The sequence below is a fragment of the Doryrhamphus excisus genome, chromosome 2, assembly GCF_030265055.1.
Source record: "Doryrhamphus excisus isolate RoL2022-K1 chromosome 2, RoL_Dexc_1.0, whole genome shotgun sequence".
Taxonomy (NCBI): Eukaryota; Metazoa; Chordata; class Actinopteri; order Syngnathiformes; family Syngnathidae; genus Doryrhamphus; species Doryrhamphus excisus.
In genome coordinates this window covers 6,732,693-6,742,777 of record NC_080467.1, presented here as the reverse complement: position 1 = coordinate 6,742,777, position 10,085 = coordinate 6,732,693, and the positions used below count along the sequence as shown (strand labels likewise).

Here is a 10,085-nt window from a genome sequence, read left to right as displayed (position 1 = left end):
TTCGGCCTTATGTAAATAAGACAACCGGTAATAATTATCCACAAGTATGGCCTGTACACCCGAGAAGTAAAGGAGAGGCCAGCCTCAGGTTAGAACACAAATATTTCCTCTTTCGTCAACATATCTCATGTCATTTTAACAGCACGGGCCAGTCTTGGAGGTATGCATTATCATGATATTTGAGCAGCTCAATAACAGGCCTTGCAAGGTTAGATGATGAGAAACTCTGTTAGGCGTATTTCTGTCACATGATTCATTGCCGTTTGTATTCATTTAGTGCACAGGAAGTCTGCAAGGTCACCAGCACTGAAGTTCCTAATCAAGTTGGGCAGTCAACTGTCTTCTGACTTGAATGATAAACTACTGCATGAGTCCACTCTCAACTGATCTGGGACCAGCGTTGACCCCTGCGGGGTTGAGAATAATGGCAGTCTGCCTTGTAAGCATGGATACACACCAGCTTGGGAATCTAAATATACCCAACCGGTGTCTGAAGAGCTCAGGCATGGAGGGAAACTTATACTTAGACTTAGACTTGAAATCCACACCTTACAGCAACCAGCCTGCCATCCATTGTGCGTGGGAAATTATTTCTGTCTGCCTGGGACTGCATTTTGAAATTTTCACCTGTTGTATGTACTGTACAGCTCTTTTGTTTGGTCTATTGTTCTATTTATTTAAGTGGAAACTTCGTGGAGTGGAGTTCTTTATCCATCTGTTGGCTTGGGACTGTTTCCTGGGCCATGGAGGATGGAGTCCAGATGGGTGGTACCATTCTGATTTTGGGGGCTGGACACTTTCATTGATGAAGTTCTCTCAAAAAACTACAGCCTCTGCTGTGGAACATCATCCTTTCCGCCGTCATAGGACCGTAAATTACAGAACACACCAACAACAAAACATTCCGTCTTTACTTGAAATGAGTACTTGTTTTTAAATCTGGTTTTGCAAGTGTAAAAAGAAGTTAACCTATATCAAATAGTCAACCTAAACATGACATTCTGCTGTACTATATATTGCTTTTGTACACAAAAAGCCAAAGAATAAAGCAAACCATGAACCTTTGAAGCTCCCAGATGTCTTGTGTGATGTCATGTTTGTGCAACATTAAAGGCATATTTTTCCCCATAATTTGGATGGAATTCTATTTGTTTGACCCGAGTGCATCCACTGTATTTATGTAATGCTCCAGTATCGTTTCTGAGTTATTCCTTCATCCATAAGACGGCTTCGGAATGTTTGAGGTGTTTACTAATGTACTATAGTACTATTGTACTATAGTACCATTGTACTATGCCAAAATGGAAGCTGTGAAAAGGATCCAACAAAGCAAGCACTGGCCTTCGCTTTTGCACTTCATACCAGTCAAAGGTTAGACAGCTGACATGACACGTCAGGAACATCACATGACCGCTCTGAGGAAGACAAGTGCAAGTGGGCAAGTGGGCAGTCCAAACTGTCAGGTAAGAAAAAGGACCTTTAGAAGAGTTTAGACGCTCTGTCATCAGCAGAATGCCCAAGCGTCTCCCAACGTATGATTGCCTTGCCAGAAATCATTTGAGCTCCAGCGATATGTGTTCACATTCTCGGGTCACCTGTTTTCTCTTAGCAGCACATGTCACCCAATGAGTGAAGATAAAGCCAGCTGCTTGTTGAATTCATCCGCCAGTATCATCCAGCTTCTAAGCTGGCGGCTCTCAAATCAGCGGCAACTGATAGCAAAGTCAACAATTTGTACGACTGCTTGGGAAATACGCTTGGGAGCCCTTCTTTGTTTAAAAAGCTGGCTGTGGATAAATTCGTCCTTCCAGGCTGATTTTTGGGGGACTAATTTGTTATTTTATGAGCCACAAAAGAACCACAGAAGTAGACGCTCATGTTGGTATCCCCCATATTGGTCTACAGGTCAAAGGTGGTATTGTCATCAACAGAAAGCCCCTCTCAGTGATACAAGAGTCAGACTGTGTGATGCATTCACTGCTCTTTCAGGAAAATGCAGTATAACCTTTGACCTTGCAACCATCACCTATTGAACCCTCAGCCCTCACCTGTAGAATCTCCAAGACACTTTGGGTATGTCCTTGGGTCATATTTGGGATAACTGAAGAACCTGATACTTGTTTAGGCTGAGCTATAAATGCTGAATGACTGGGGTTTCCAAACTGGGGGTCAGGGGCCTACTTGTGTGGAATCAAGTCAGACTAGAGTCACACTTTTAATGACTTATTTGGACTCGGCTTGACAATATCCACAAAGACTTGGACTCGACTTGGACTCAGACATCAGTGACTCCAGACTTAACAGGGATTTTAGTATACCGTATTTGTTCAGCGAGTGTTGGGAGTAAAATGTGTCCCCATTGTAAGGATTCAACTAACAATTGACTAATTCATGTTCATTGCATTCCTGTTCTGGAGAAAGCAGAGTCCCCGGAGAAAAGCCACGTTTGGGGAGAACATGCAAACCCCGCCCAGAGATGCCCAAGGGGAGATTCCAAGCCAGGTCTTCCATCTCCTGGCTGTGTGGCCTGCATGCTAACCACTCTATACACAGTGTGATATATACTATTTGACTAGTTGGACTCCCTCCTCGGCCATCTCTGGGTGGAGTTTGCATGCCCCCCCCCCCCCATTTCAAAAATATGTTAGTTTCATTGGCCAATCCAAATTGTCCATAGGTATGAATGTGTTTGTCTATATGTGCCCTGGGATTGGCTGGCCACCAGTCCAGGGTGGACCCCGCCTCTCCTCCAAGACAGCTGGGGTAGGCTCCAGCATACCCCCGCCCTAGTGAGGATGTGAAGGGATCAACATGTCAATATTTATTCCAAAGTGGGCTAATTAATAAAATTGTGAAATACACATTACCAAGTTGTGTATTTATTAATTTGATATGTATGTGGTATTGTGTATATTGTAACAAGTAAACCGTTTTTGTCTATATGTGCCCTGGGATTGGCTGGCCACCAGTCTCCAGGGTGTACCCCGCCTATCCACCAAGACAGCTGGGGTAGGCTCAGGCATACCCCCACCCTAGTGAGGATGTGAAAGGATGAACATGTCAACATATTTATTTATTTAACAGCTCAATACAATAAACTCCTATGTGACTTTTACTCATCTGAATACACCATTCATTATTTGCACTAAGACCCATTCATCATTGCACTAAAAATAATATATCTGCAATATGTCTGCAACAACCCTCGGCCATCTCTGTGTGGAGTTTGCATGTTCTCCCCATGCATGCGTGGGTTTTCTCCGGGTACTCCGGTTTCCTCCAACATTCCAAACACATGCTAGGTTAATTGGCCACTCCAAATTGTCCATAGGTATGAATGTGAGTGTGAATGGTTGTTTGTCTATATGTGCCCTGTGATTGGCTGGCCACCAGTCCAGGGTGTACCCTGCCACTCGCCCAAAGACAGCTGGGATAGGCTCCAGCACCCCCGCGACCCTCAACATATATCTGCTCCTGTGCAATATTATGTGTATATGTTGGATATCTTGTATATATCTTGTATATATCTTGTTAAACTGTCTTTTTTTACTTTACTTTTTGTATACTTTTTTTAACTTGACTATTGCACTGAAAGGAGAAGCTCTCCAATCTCGTTGTACATCTTGTATAATGACAATAAAGGCCATTCCATTCCATTCCATGTCAATATTTCAAGTGTGTAATTCATAAAATTGTGAAATATAAGTTACCAAGTTGTGTATTTATTCACTTTATATGTATGTTGTATCGTGTATATTGTAACAAGTCAACCGTTTTTGTTGTTTGTGATCCCCCTCTCTCCCTCTCCCTCTTCCCCCCCCCTCTCTCTCCCCCTCCCTCTCTCTCTTTCTCCCTCTCCCCCCTCCCCCGTCCGTGTAGAGACCAGGTCCTGGAGCTCCCACGCACACACGCGTGCACACACAGCAACCAGGCTAGTTCGAGCCAGTGTGTCTCCAAGCGCCATGAGGAGCTGCTAAGAGTCGGACGCATCAACCTTTGCCGCTCACATACCTGGACGAAGGAGAAAGAGGAGAAAGAGTCTGCTGGTGGTGAGTTTAGGTTCATCTACCGGGTAGATGTTTTGGCCGCTAGCTGGCCGCTGCTGGGCTGACGTGCTTGCACTTGCTTCTCCCCTACCGAGGAGAGAAAAACTTTCTTCGTCGCTTTTGTTTTCATTTTTTTTTCGACAAGATTTGCACTCAGTGGTTGCGCTTTAAAAGACTTGCTTGCACCATTTACACCAAAGTGCGGATTCTTAAACTCTTGAAGTTAGACGCTAACTGGCGCAAAGAGTGCAAAGATTTATTATTAAGTCAGTTTACAACCTGGGAAGTCAGTCAGCGTTAAACAGCCAACATAAACACTACCTGTATATGTGTATACGAGTATATAAGTTGAGTTTTTTCAACCTTTCTACTCCCCAAAATGCCATTGGTGCACCCAGAGGTCACTGGGAGGTTTCTGCCCTTGGGATGCATAAATTAAAGCTACTCTTTCACCGCAACAATACACAGATATCATCATCGTCATGTGAATCTACTGTGTCTTGGAGTGCCTGTAGCTCCTCCGGTTGTTCCGGCATCATCAGCCAGGCTCTCCAGTGTGGACCAGGGCTGGGAGGATGCTTGGCCTTGAAGCCCACTTTGGTTGGCCCCGCAATTTGGCCTCAGACCCTGCTAGCCGAGCATGGCATCACTGCCGTGCAAAGCGACCCAAAACAGCACCACCACCCTGACACCTTCAACCATTTTTAGACTGATCACGGTCTTCATGTTTTACGTATTCGCTCAAAGACTCGGACTGGAACGAGGTTCGGTTCGACCCTCCTGCTTGTTGATGTTAACCTCGCATAGCACGCACAGCATCGTCTTCAGGAGTCCTCGTGTTTTTCACCCATAATCAATTTGAAGTGGGGGGGGGGGGGTAGGGGCAGGATCTGCAGCGCTGAAAAAGAGCTTTGTTCCCCCATGTGAACTTTGTGCAGGAATGACGCTAGTTTCACATGTCAGGCGTTATTTACTTGGACGTTGTGTTTGGCTTTTGGAGCAAAGGGCCTGGCTGCTGGAATCTCTTCTTTGAGTTAGTCTGGTGTTGCATTTATAAACACTCTTTAGATGCGGCGAGCTCGTATAGGCCGTGTGAGGACAAAGGTGGATTCAGGTAATTGAATAATGGTTTGGGGTGGGGTGGGGGGGTTCCTGAATGGTGGTCAGACCCATCAGACCCTCTGCTGTGTTTAGTCGTCAGCCACCTCCTCTGCCTCAAAAGGCATGGAGCTGCAATCCACCTCATGCTGGGGCTGTCACTGGAGAAGGTGTCGTTTTTGACACGGCCCACCCCCCCTCCTCGTCCACCTCCAGCCAATTGTCCCCCTCCTGCTCATTAGCAAGCGTGTTGCTATCAGGGTATGTTTACATGAAGTCCAAGTACAAACTAGACTGTTTACTCATTGGCCATGGTATTGGGTATTTATTAATGTATAAATATTTCATACGGAAAATGGATGATCTGGTAGACAATTGTTTTACTGTGATTGCTCTAATTCCCAAACGTCAAAGAGGGCGGGGTGTTAATTTGAAGCAGGGAAAAACTGGTATACCAGTCAATGTGAAAAATATATATACTCTATATACATGTACATATACTCTATATATGTACAGACGTATCGTCTGGCAGCATCTCGCCTTCCTGATGAAGCGCACACAGGTGTCCAAAGTGTAGCGCAGGGGCCATCTGGGGAATGTGGCTCATTGCAGAAATCAAATAAAAAGCCAGCAAAAGTGTAAAAGTAGAGCAAAAAGGCATAATATTGACGGAAACATGGCTGCCAGTTGGTGCCATGGCCTCTCCGACCAGCATCTGACATCCCTTCACATTCATACATCCGAGTGGGCAGCACCGGAGGCAAGTGGGTGAAGTGTCTTGAACATCACTGCAGTGACTGGGTGGAGGCAGCGAGGATAGAACTTCCAACCAACAGGTTTCTGGCCGACCTGCTGGACCTGCTGGGCCGCTGCCGCCACTAGAAACTGGAAAAATCTAGAATGTTGATACCAATAACTAATAACACAAAGATTTGTTTCACCTTTTATTATTTTTATTGTAAATGTCAAAAGGACGACTGGAGAGCCCTGATGCCAACAAAGATCAAAAATGGTGGGCGGGCATTGGTGAACTCCAATCTCTTCTCGTGGGCCCAATCATGCAGTCTTGGTTCATGACACAACAACACTTTGTTTTTTAAAAGGTAATAATTTGGAGTGCATGAGAAAGTGGAAAGGAAACCACAGCTCTCCTTGGTCGTGGTCATTTATTATCAAACGGCTCAGTCGGTATGCAGAGGAAGATAAAGTTACTGGATGCTGACCACTCGTGATACTTCAAGGCTATCTTCTACCATCTTTTGTAGTTAATTAAAAGTATATCAGGAGCTTGCCTACAGCCACAGAGATTGTGGTTCATCAAACAGAGGCACTAATTGTAGAAACTCTAATACAGCCTTGGACTGAAAACAGAGTAGGTGTGTTCACGGTTAATGGTAATGCAATTGTTGTTGTTTTTGAGCCCCAAACAGCTGTAGTCCAAAAACACCATAGTACTTGGTACTTGGATCTAATCTCCACTGTGCTTGTCCATGTGAGGACTTTGACATGCGGCTTGCAGCACGCTCATTGTTTTAGCCCTGCAGGTCGAGGTCAGAGGCCGAGTCAGGGTGCTCTGATGTTGAGGTGTGCTGCGTTGGCTCCACAGGGCAAATATCTGGGCCAGCCCCCACCCCCTCTTCTCCACACGCTTCCCAGCCACAACACCGCCATACCTCCCAGACCCCCAGGCTGGAATCATTTCCTATTGGCAGAGAGGGGGCACCATCTGTTGCTATATCCCAAGCAGACACGCCTGCGGAGGCATTTGATGTGTGTATTACTAACCATGCATAATGCATAATGCATTCCAAAGATTTTTCGGCAATACGCACCATAAGTCAAGCTTTGGAATCAGCTGGTAAGAAGGATATTGGAAACATGGTGGCTTTGACATAAATACTAGAAAAATCAATGAAAACAAACATGTATGCAAGTACATCACGTGAAAAAAATGTAGCAGTGTGATACTTATAGTTGCATATTCTTTGTGTTTTTTATATTAAACATCAAATCCATCCTGTGTGGGGTCAAATATGTTGAGCAGGTAAAACTGTACCTGTACCTCCTCGCTAGTGTTCTGATTGGGCCATGTTGGCAACTTTAGAGGGCATTTTTGCAGCTTTGTGTGAGTGTTGTTTAATATGTACAAATATTCTGCATTGGCATTCAACAGGAGTTCAGAACAGTCAGGAGTACTTTTTTTTTTCTTTTCTTTGTGTCAACACACCCGAGGGTTGTTTTGGTTCAGAGGCAGCACTGGGGCCCCTTGGTTTTGGAAGTGCTATCGGAGGCCGTCTAAAGGTTCCCAGGCCTCACTGACGACACGGCGGAGCACTGAGAGAGCGACTGATGCATGGCTGCGGCGCTGCTGATGGCTAAGTTGGCATTTTTGAAAAGGTTCCCAGCGTTTTGTGTTGCTGAGGGTACGGAGCTGGAAGGGAATGGGAGTAGGAAGGCAGCCCGCATAGATTACATTCTATGTGAGTGGTTGTGTTTTTCCGCCTATCTTTGTCCAAGTTCCATCAACATGCGTGGCAACAAGGAGGTTACAGGTGGCAGAAATGGAAGATTAGAATTTTTCCTTGTGTTCGCATACACCCAAACATTACCTCTAGTTCCCAACAAACTGCCTGGGGGCTCTAACAGTTCTAACTGTTCTAACAGGTCAGTCGCACATTTGTGTGCTTGCTTTACTTTATGGATAAATGCAGCTCAGAAGGAGAGCACCGGCTGGACTCCTCAAAGGAAAGAAGAAAGCAACCCTCCGTCACAATAGACACGCTCCCACAGACGCACATGCACACCACCCTATCTGTGGGGTCCCCTCCCCCTCGCTCAATCGCCACCCTAACTCCCCCTCCCCCCCCTTTTCCTTCAGCGATTGTGTGCATTGAGGTTTTCCAGAGGCGCGACTCCTCCTGCGCTCCCCACTACAGCAAGCGGATGAGTGTCACCTCCTCCGCCGCCCTTTTTGCAACGCTGTTCATGGCGGAGGACTGAAAGCAATCCCACCAGAAGAGTTATGGCTACAGAAGGAAGAGGGGGGTGCTGACACACCGGATGCATTGCATGATGCATCATCTGCTATGCAGGTTTGCCAAAAAGGGCGCTCCACCTGCAGGATGGTCCTGGCTTTCGTCATGGTAAGATTCAGCCCCGTGTGAGCCCCCTATGGGGAGTGGATGTTTGTTTACTGCTGCATCTCCAAATGTCAACGCCTCCTCCACCGCTACCTTATTGCCACGGAAATCACACGTCTCCCTGCAGCTGTGCAGCGACTGTTGCAAGACGCAGGCTATTTTCATCTCCCCTTTGAGGTGAATAATTCAGTGTTCTGCTGGATGGCACTTTCTCCTGCTGAGTGGGACTTTCATTGAGCATCGGAGTGATGGGTTATTTGGAACCGTCCATTCACTCCCTGCTTATTCTGTTCCGGGTCAGAGCAGGGTCTAGAGCCTGTTCCTACGCTGACTGCATAGGGCTACACCCTGGCAGTCACTAGTCTGTGAAAACCACCTGTTCTGTTGGAATGGCGAGACGATACGGCAGTATTCCGACTTCAGAGATCGTATCAGAGACGAGTCGAAGCCTGTGTCGAAAGCTTGATACCTTTTGTAGTCGCTTGCCTTCCCTTCCGGCGCAGTTTTAAATCAAAGTTCTGTGTCGGGGTTTAGTGCAGGCTGTGCAGTTCTCCGCCCAAACACTAGAGGCAGTGTTTTCTCAACATTTTAGCTTGTTAGTTTCCTTTGTCCCTAGTGAACAGTGGCAATAAATTTGTCTCTACACATCTACACCGATCCCAGCGCTGAGCTTGATGCGTTCAAGGCATCCCAGACATGGCTGGTTATATTTCATTATTGTTGCTGTGATAGGAGTAGTAGAACATGTCAGAAGTAGCATGTTTGTTTATGTATGAGGATGGCTGCAGTGCACGTGCAGTCATAATCTTTGGTGTATATTTGCTGATATTCTTCTAGCTGACATTACAGCACAGCCATGGCTCGTGGATTGCCAATCGCTGCAAGTGGTATCAGAAATTTCTGCTACATGAATTATGTTGACTTGTCTGTTTTCGTCATCATAAATCGGAGAAGTCTTTGGCAAACGAGTCATGTAAACACTAGTAATGACCAATCACAGTCCTTACGGTCCATGTCGCCATTGGATGACGGCAGGCAAGCAGGAAGTCGGGGTAGAAGACGCGGACGCATAAATCAACTATAAGGGTACCCGTTGTGTTCAGAACTCCTGTTTTGATGGTGGCATCTCCCATTGCTGGCTCAATCACCAGCAGCTCAGTCGGAAACGTGTTTCTTTCTGTAGTTGGACAGTTGAGAACGATACCTACAATGTTATCAGTGATGGTGCTCTGCTCAAATTGTAGATTGTTCTGCAGAACGGCCGCAACATGCTGATGCTGACCTTTTCAGCAACAAAGAAACATGGTCCATGTCAGTTCCAGTGTAGGTGCTTCCTTCCCTCCCCCCATGAAGACATCACATGTGGGAACAAAGGAAGTGGAACTAAACTTGTCATGGTCAGATGGGGACATGGATGACATGGACAGGCGTGTCAAATGCACAGAAACATCCCAAAATGATGTCTCATTAAAGGGTCTTTACCAGGTGAAGTCTGCTTATTGTAAAAACTGCTAGCACTGGGTGGGGACCATCCTACCCTCCTTTTTGGTTTGGGTAATCTCTTTTGGATTATGTACTTAATGTCCTTTTTGAAATAATGTTGTAAAACATGACTCAAAGCTCTTTTCTAGTTGCAGTCAGCAGGAAGGGGTGAACATTGGTATCCCAACGTTTATCTTCTTACAGCGGACCTAAATCCCACTTTGGCAGACCACAACCTGCGTTATTCCAAAGCGTTGACGCATAATGTCGTATAATCTAGGAATCTGATGTGGCTATTGTAATCTCCAAAGGCAGATAG

The 10,085-nt window shown here is 45.9% G+C and overlaps 1 protein-coding gene across 5 annotated transcripts in view; it reads left to right on the top strand.

The window, feature by feature from the left end:
- Nucleotides 1-1,175: 1,175 nt before the first annotated feature.
- Nucleotides 1,176-10,085, top strand: part of sema4d (sema domain, immunoglobulin domain (Ig), transmembrane domain (TM) and short cytoplasmic domain, (semaphorin) 4D) — a 40,620-nt gene continuing 31,710 nt past the window's right edge. For 2 of the 5 annotated variants that reach the window (XM_058058759.1, XM_058058782.1), the window contains exons 1-2: nucleotides 1,179-1,463; nucleotides 3,880-4,049. The gene's annotated coding sequence lies outside the window, so the exon portion shown is untranslated. Of the gene's footprint in view, nucleotides 1,464-3,879; nucleotides 4,050-7,185; nucleotides 8,288-10,085 lie in introns of those variants that run through there. The other 3 variants (XM_058058796.1, XM_058058770.1, XM_058058789.1) reach the window with 3 other exon arrangements.